We start from the raw sequence: 8,687 nt of genomic DNA on the forward strand, positions 1-8,687 counted from the left end.
CCACACTCCCATCTCCCTGTGGTCAAGTACTGAGCCCTTCCCTGTCCAGCTCCCTCCCTTGAATCCCAATTGCCCAAATGGCTGCAGGTTAATGCTTCCATATTTCTGTGCCTGGTTTTAAAATGGAAAGAGCATAAAAGCAATCTGTTGTGGGTGGCTTTCAGAGGCAATTAAAGCAGCTAAGTGGCTCTAATTGCAAGGGACTGCTTCGGGCTCCTTAGGTATAACAGCACCATTTTCTTCAGAACAGTGGTTATCACATACTTAATCATGTTCAATTCATATCAAGCCCCTGCATATTTCCAGCTGCCTTTTCCTTTGGCAGTGAGGACAAAGCTCATTATTTTTCTTTCATTACACTTCATTAAGCCTGGTGAGGGGCTAGAGGACTGTTGAATACTCTGAATATGGATGATCTTCACTCAGATTCAAGCCTGGTTCAGTTGCTAATGCAAACCAGAGGTTTCCAAACCCATGAGTAGTTGGAAATTTTAGAAACTACGGCATGAGAAATAAGAAGTCTTTATTTTATTTTTTCTCCCTTATTAAAAATATATTAAAAATGTTTTGGGCCCACACTGAGACAAAGGAGTGAGTTTAAATGTATTCCCTTGCTTCAGGGCAGCAGAACAGGAAAATTGTCCTTCCTGCAGCTCTGCAGACTGGGCTTTGGGTGCTGGCTCCAAGGAGGGCAGCAGAGGGCTAGGAGCTAGATTTTACACATTCCATAAACAGCAGGCTGCCAAAATTCCTCCAATGTAATGTTTTTTGGGCCAAGTGGAGCATGAGTAGCAGAAGTCTCCTCTCCAGCAGGGGTTGTGAGGAACACTGGGGGCAGGCTCTGCAGAAGCCTGTGGTGCAAGGGGTGTGTCCTGTGAGCACCAACTCCCCCTCGAACTCAGAAAACTCAAGGGAAAGCCTTGGACAAAATAGAATCAGGTCATTTTTCTAGAACCTTCTATAGCAGCAAACTGACAAAGCACAGTTTATCAGTAAGTTCACAGCTGCTTCTAAGTGGAAGCCAGCTCTCCCAGCCAGTGTGCATGTGAGGAGCAGAGATCACAGAATATTCTGAGTTGGAAGGGACCTACAAGGATCATAGAGTCTGGTTCTTAGGTGAATGGTCCATATAGGGATTGAACCCTTAACCCTGGCATTATTAACACCCTGCTCTAACCAACTGAGCTAGTCCAATAAACCTCCACCATAAATCCACCCCACTTTAACCCACACTGCCAGTACCAGTTCAGAACAGGTTTACTGCCATGGAGGAACAGGTGTTGCAGCCTTTGTATGGGATAAATGTAAGAAGCAGGTAATACTGCCTGTAGTCACTTTAGGTAGTGCTTTCTGTCTGCAGTTCTAACATTGCCCTTCCTAGACCCCCATTAGCTGCGATGACATTTTCAAAAGTTGACCCAGATGATCACTCACCTCTTTGAAGCCTTCCAGGCCATCTCAGGTGCCTGCAAAGCAGAGTTGTTTGTCACATTGCAGCAGCTGGCTGTTTGCAGCAGGGCTGGGATGGGGTCCCTGTGCTGTCACCCTGCTCAGTGGTGGGCAGGCAGCCATGCCCTCAGCCATGGCCTTGTGGCTCATCCTCCTGCTGGCTCCCACTTTGACTGCACGTGGGAGATGTGTGAGTCTAAAGCCTTTTGGTTGTGCACATGGAAATACAACGTGCTGTCTTTGTACTTTTTTCTGGAAGCACAGAAGTTAATGTGGAATAAATCCATGGCACTCCATAAAAGAACTGACACTGGTAGTTGTCAGCAAAAGGATTTGCTGGGCTCTCAGCTGTTGTGCAGCCTCTAATTCTGAACTAAATTACTTGGTGATCCAGACTGGCCATGCAGCCAGTTTGCAGTTTTGTTGGTGTAGCAAATTATAGGAGCAATGGCAAGTCTGGAGTGATGTGTTCATAGACTGCCTGGGGAGAGGAATTCAGGAACAACAGCTGCCAAAACAAGGGGCTCTGCAAGGTAAAATCAGAGGATGGATCTGAGAGAAGAGAAAGCCACATCTGGCTTATTCATGTGTGGAGTCTGGGATATGGGATGTACAGACCTGCTGTAGCACTCGTCTGGGAAACAATCAATGAATGCAGTCACAAACTGTTCTGGGATGTGAGAAGAGCAGGACTGGGCATGTGATTGATCAAACAACTGTTGCTGAAATTAGCATTTATGGTGTTAAAAATCAAAGTCAGCCTGTCTTGGAAATCAATTTGTTTGTTAATTTGCTCTTATTTTGGGGAAAGTAAATCTGTTGCTCACCAGGTGCTCTATAAACCTAATGTCCTTTGGTGTTCTTGAGAGACAGGCTTCATTCTGAATTCTTTAACTGTGGGAAGGATGGGCAAGATGAAACAGTCACCTGTCCCTGGAGAGACAAGGGAACAGTAAAGGAGGAGTTCAGGCTGTTGGGAGAAGATGTGGGCAAAGAACTTGCTGCATAAGAGACAGTTCAATGCATGCTGTACATGTCTGATAGGCACAGGAGAGAGAAATACTCTTTTATTCAGTGTCATCAAGTATAACAAAGAAAATCTCACCTGTAGGACCTTTCTACTGGATCCTTATTCTTCATATGTAGGATTTTTTTTCTTCCTAGGAAAGCTTTCCTTTTCAGAGGCAAGTGAAGAGCAGCCATCTTCTTTGGATCAGGCTGACCTGCTTTGTGAGAAGCAAACAAGCACAAAGCAAAGCTGAGGATGGCAGTGAGCACAGTGTGTCCCTGCCTGCCCGGGGGCTGCTGCTGCAGGAGGCTGTGCTGGCACAGCAGTGGCTGTGTGAGGGAATGGGGCTGGCAGTGAGACTGTTCTGTTCCCCATGTCACTGCTAAATGCAGGAAGGTCTTAAGCAAAACATGATGTGTGGGAGAGGCCACTGGTGTGGGTGCTTTTGTAGCATCAGTCCCTCCAGGTTTGGTGTTTCCTGCCAGTCCTTTTGAAAACTTTCAGGTTATTGTGCTTTGGAGTCAGTGGGCGAGGGATGTACAGCCAGATTTGGATGTATCAAAACTGAGCCTCTTGTACAAGGCTGAGCATGAGGATTGTGACTAGTCCAATTTGCAGACTCTCAGTTTGTTAAACATCAAAAATCCCCAAGGAATGAGAGCAGCATGGGTGTGAGGGGACAGCTGGTCAGCTGCTGAGCGCTGCAGTGCTCCAGCAGGGCCGGAAGAGCTTGTTAGTGCTTCATTGAGCTGAAACAATCTTCAGCCTCCTTTCATCAATCCTCTGTGAATGTACAACTCAGTAGGTTACAGCTGGCATGTGACCCCGGAAAACTTACTTTCTGCTTCGTTTTCTCAATGTAAAAATAATTTTTCTTGGGAAGAGCTGCTGTTTGATTTATCTGCTCAATGGCCCAGATGTTTGAGACTGTGCTGCTATAAACCTGTGTACAGATGTTCATTTTTGCACCAGCCCAGTGTACAATACCTTATTCCAAGGGCTGTACAACCACAAGGGAGTTTTCTCATAGGTTGTACAGCTGTGCAGGAGGTGCCCTGTTGCCCCTGCCAGCCCTGGAGCACTGCAGTGGCTGGCTCCTGTCCTGCACCAAGGTCTGGCCACACACTTAAACACATAGCTCTGTGCAAAGCTGAGCAGTTAAAACCATTTTCCTCTGCTGAAGGCATGTCATGCCTTTAAGTTGGAATCTCTTGTTCCACAGAAAAAGTCAATGCACATTTCCTGGCTGAAAGATTTTTCTTCAATAAAGCTGGAACAGGCATTCCAGCTCTACTTTCTGAATATCTGAAGGAGATTTATGTCAAAACTACCCCCTTTCTTCTGAAAAGTCTTCACAATGGAAAATGGAAATTATCCTTTCAGTTCAGAAAGCTGTTTTGATGTGACCAGAATGATTAATTTGATATTTCACAAGGTATGACTGAAACTATGAAGAAAAAATATATAGACTTTTTAGGCTGGGACTAGAGCCTACAGTGATTGAAGTTTGAGTTTGCCTCTTTCTCCAGTCCTTGGCACAGACACAAGGCAGCTGCCTGGGAAGGGCCAAAGATTGTCCAAGCTGCCTTTTCCTTGTGAGCTCCTCCCTCCACCCCCCTGCCCATCCTTGCTCCCTCTGGAGGTCTGGCTGCAAGTCTTGTGCCAGAATGGATTGTGGCTCATGATTTTCTCTCTACAGCCTTTAGAGATTTTCAGCTTAGGGGAGTTTCTTGAGTTAGCCTGGAAGAACTGGCCAGGATCCCTTGGCATTGCTAATTGCCAGTCTAAGCCCAGTGGGTGAGAAACCACCCCTGGGTGTTGTCATGGCTGTTATGCCTTCGTTAATATTCTGGGTGCACAGTTCAGAAATGGATCCTCATGGGTCCTATTTTGATCTTCAGTGAGTAGAACCTGCAGACTAATGGCAGAACTGCAAATTTTAGGTGTAAAAATACCAGGTTTCACAGTTGTTTTGTGAGGACCCTTCTGGGAAATTGATTGCTGATGGTGTGTCTGAGTTATGTGATTTCCCTTGGGTGAAGCTCCACAAAGATTTGATAAAACTGATAGCAGTTTAATTAGCCAGCAAATTCCCAAAAGGAATCATCCACCAGAGCATCAAATTACTGTCTGCAGTGATACAGGATGGGAGACTAGGCCACAGCTTTTATTGCTTTGAGAAACTCAGATAAATCACTGTCAGGGTAAGTCATGTTGAGAGCCTGAAGACTGGTTACAAGTGGAGAGGCTGTGGACAAGGTCTGGAATCATCAAGCTGAGGCACAGTAAGCTTGAAATGCCCAGAGACATCACTTAGCATAATGGTTGATGCCTACATGCTGTGGCCTCAGGGTCTGTGAGGAAGCAGCTGGCAACTCAAAAGGTTATGCAAGGCTTTGGGAATAAATTGCTGCTGCTCCTTAATTTTCTAAGAATTTAAATAGTAATGTGTGATGTTGGTATTTCACAGCAGTTTCATTCTTACCCAAGGGGATATCAGTATTGATGAAACACAAACTACATCCTAATTTGGGGGATTTTGAATAGTTAAGTGAAATGGAACCAAGATTTAAAATTCTTCTCATTCCAGTTTGCCCAAACATTGCCCAATCAAACAAACACCTTCTCAGACTTTGCCCATATTCAATCAATATCATCAAATTCTTGTGTCCTGAGCCACATAGCTCCTGTACTTGATCTGTGACCTCTGACAGCTCTTCAGCTATACAGTCACACTGTTAAGGCTTTTCTGGGAATTCTTTTCCTTAGGCTGCTTTGTTCTGCTTTATTTATCTGCCCTTCTCTAACCTCACTGCCTCAGTAGTGCTTCATGACAGCAGCTGCTTCATGGGTTCCATCCCTGCCTACCCACCAGGATTTGTCCCACTGACTGTCCTGACTGTGCTCCTTTGAACAGTTCTCTGAGCCACCTGTAACATTCAGCTTTACTGCTGCTTCTCTCCAAATGGTGAATCTCAGAAAAACAGCAAATTTGTTTTACAAGTGTGTTGCCATGGCAATGCCACATCTGGATCTTGTGCCTGTTTGTACCTGAACCTGTACAGGTACATCCTGTAACTGAGAACCTGGAGTCAGAGAGCAGATGATGATTTTGATGGAACAGGGCAATAATTCATGAAGCACATTCTGAACATGTCCTGCACCTTTCTGGGTCTGTTGCTGACCTGCCAGCTGACACTCATGACCCAGCTTTCTGTAGGCTAAAGATACATAAATTACTAAACCAAATGGAGGAGAGTCAGTGAATCTCTGGATATCTTGTCTCAAGATGATGGCAAATAAATGTCACAGTGTGGACTGGAAGGGCAACAAACCTTAATTGGATTTGTACCTAGCACAACAAATTCCTAACTGCAGGGCACAATTCCACACATGACAGAGCTCAGCTGGGCTTCTCTGAGGTTCTGGAGTGTTTTGTGTGATAAAAAAGAATCTTTTCAGCAGGTTGTCTACCTGTTCCATTTGACTTTTCGATGTCAAACCTCCGTGATGACCGAAGTAATTTGTTCTGTTCCTGCTGAGTGAGCCCCTCACTGGCTCCTGCATTTGTGTCACAGTGATATTGGCTGTGGCAAACGTGATCAGCTGAGTCTGTGGAGCACAGGGCAGAGAGGGAATGTGAGAATTGATTGAGGGAAAGTCTGCAGGGCTTTGCGAGGAAGGAGGGTCCCAAAGGAGCCTCAGTGCTCAGCCTCAGAAATGTGAATTGCAGTTTGTGTGCGTGGCTGCTGCCCTGGCAGCACCAGCCTCCTCTGGTTATCTGGGGTTGTGGCTGGTTGCCCCAGCCCAGGGCTGTGGATTCCAGGCCTGGATCACCACCCACAGCCCTTGCCAATGCACTCTCAAACATCTGTGTTTGTTCTGATGCTCCTCACCAACACCTGAGATGTTTTCATTGCTGTCAGAGCATTTAGCACAGACATTAGCACACCTTCCATGTCCTGTGTGTAAGCTCTGGGAATCTGGCTGCACAGAAAACAGGAAAAAAGTCATATTGTCCAAAATGCTGATTAGTAACAGATGGAGCAAGGTGGTGGCCAGAGATTCAGGACTGCTTTTGCCTTTATTGGCCTGCTTTTCTGTTGCAAAAAGACACTAAAACAAAAAAAAATCCTAAACCAAATGCTTATGCAGAAGTAGTTTCTTTGATTTTTGTTTCACACACATGGGGATGTTTTCAGTGCTCTTGCAAATTTGGCTGGCTGCTTATGCTTGTAACTGCTTTGCCTTCCAGCAGCTCCAGCTGCTCAGCACTGGCTCCAGAAGTCCCTGCCCAGCATGGGTCAAAGCAGCACTATGGATCAGGGGACAGAAAGGCATCCTTTGTGTGCAAGGGCTTGTTGTTTTGCTTCAGGTTGACTCATGCAAATGTTCCAGTGATTCAGAAAGAGACAATATTTGGTTATGGAGACATGCTGTGCTGGGTCTGAGGTTCAGCAATCCAGGTGCTGTTGTTGATAATTGAACTTTTGTAACTAATAGCCACTTCCATTCAGGGTTCTCAAGGTTTTTGAGTATTGTCCTGTTAAGTTGGCAGCAGAAGAGGTTTGTAAAACTACCAGGCACAAAATCCTCTGCTCAGCATGGGAGGAGTTTGGACGTAATTCAGGGCCACTTTGCTTCAGATGGACTATAATTAAAATTTCAAAATAACTTCTGGAGGTGAGATTTATGTGCAAATCAGGTGCACGGGCACATAAAACCTAGAGGTGCTGAAAGGAGACAGCCTGTTCCCAAACAGATTTTTTTTTTGCTCTTTCATGGGGCTAAGTTCTGCAAAATTTTAGGAAAACACAAACAATAAGAATACCATTCATTTCAAAGGGATCAGGCTTAGAGCTAAAGACAGGAATAGCTGTGTAGACCTCTAAGCTACTTTTATAAAATTAGGTGCATTTCTCTGTGTTTTGAGTCAGTCCTCAGTTAGCACCTTTGGAGCTGCTGGGATGTCAGGGTTTTTTTCTCCCTTGCTGTTTTTTTTTTTTTTTCCCCCTCCTGTATTTCTCCCTTGTTACACAGTGTACCCATTCCAGAGTGATGTGTAATCACCCAAACCAAATCACTAAGAAGTCATTGGAGAGCAACATTTCTAAATTAGATTTTTTGGCTCCCAAATTGCATCTTCCCCCTCTTCCCCACAACTGAGTTTAGGACAGATGTAATTGCAGTCATGATCTATGGATGACCAGAAGAGATGTGAGCCCTCAGAGAAGCTGCCTGTGTTTGATTAATGCCTCAGTTCTGTCCAGCCTAACGAGAAGGTCCTTAATTTAAGCAAACAGCAGCAGAAAATAAAAAAAAAAAAGTAGGAATTTGTAGTCTGCATTGAAAACCTCTCACACAGGGAACCTCTCGTCGACTTCAGTATTTCTTTTCAAATTGTGACTAAGAAAAGAGATAATACAGTCTCAGACTTTATTTCTTCCTGTTTTTCAGTTACCTCCTTTCAGGCATTTTTTCCAAGCTGAGAGCCTAGATACAATGGCAGTCCTTGGAGAAAAATAGTTATGATGACAACTGCATCTCTGGTGGCATTGTTCTCCCTGAGATTCACCAGTGTTAAAGAAATTAATGACATTACATTAAAAAATGTGTTCTGGAAGCAGGTGAGTCTCAGTCAGGCTGCTTCATCAAGCAAAGCCTTTAGGTAGTTTGACTCAGGCACTTTTTTCTTTCCCTAGCACATACTTCCCTGCACCAAGGAACTCCATTCTCAGTGATTCAGTCCTTTGGAATGGCTTTATCTGTCTTCAGAACATTTTTTTCTTTTATTGTTACTTCCAGGACAGTGAATGGTTCAGCACTTGCCAGTGGGTCTGGCTGAGCTGTGTTCCTTCTGCCTGACAGGGAACACAAGAAGATGTTCTTGTCTCTTGCTTATTTTAGCTGGATGAGGTTGACCTTTTTCTCCTTCTCTTCTCTTCTCTTCTCTTCTCTTCTCTTCTCTTCTCTTCTCTTCTCTTCTCTTCTCTTCTCTTCTCTTCTCTTCTCTTCTCTTCTCTTCTCTTCTCTTCTCTTCTCTTCTCTTCTCTTCTCTTCTCTTCTCTTCTCTTCTCCATTCACTCTTGTCGTTCATGTTGCAGAGAAATAAAGAAGAACAAAGACTGTCTCATTACACTTTTACTGCCAAGTAACTCTTCTGGAATGTGTTTGAGTGTCTGGAAAGTGGAAAAAACAAGACCAAATAATTTCTATTTTGCTGATCACT

Source organism: Oenanthe melanoleuca, chromosome 4A, assembly GCF_029582105.1.
Source record: "Oenanthe melanoleuca isolate GR-GAL-2019-014 chromosome 4A, OMel1.0, whole genome shotgun sequence".
In the NCBI taxonomy this organism is placed as follows: Eukaryota; Metazoa; Chordata; class Aves; order Passeriformes; family Muscicapidae; genus Oenanthe; species Oenanthe melanoleuca.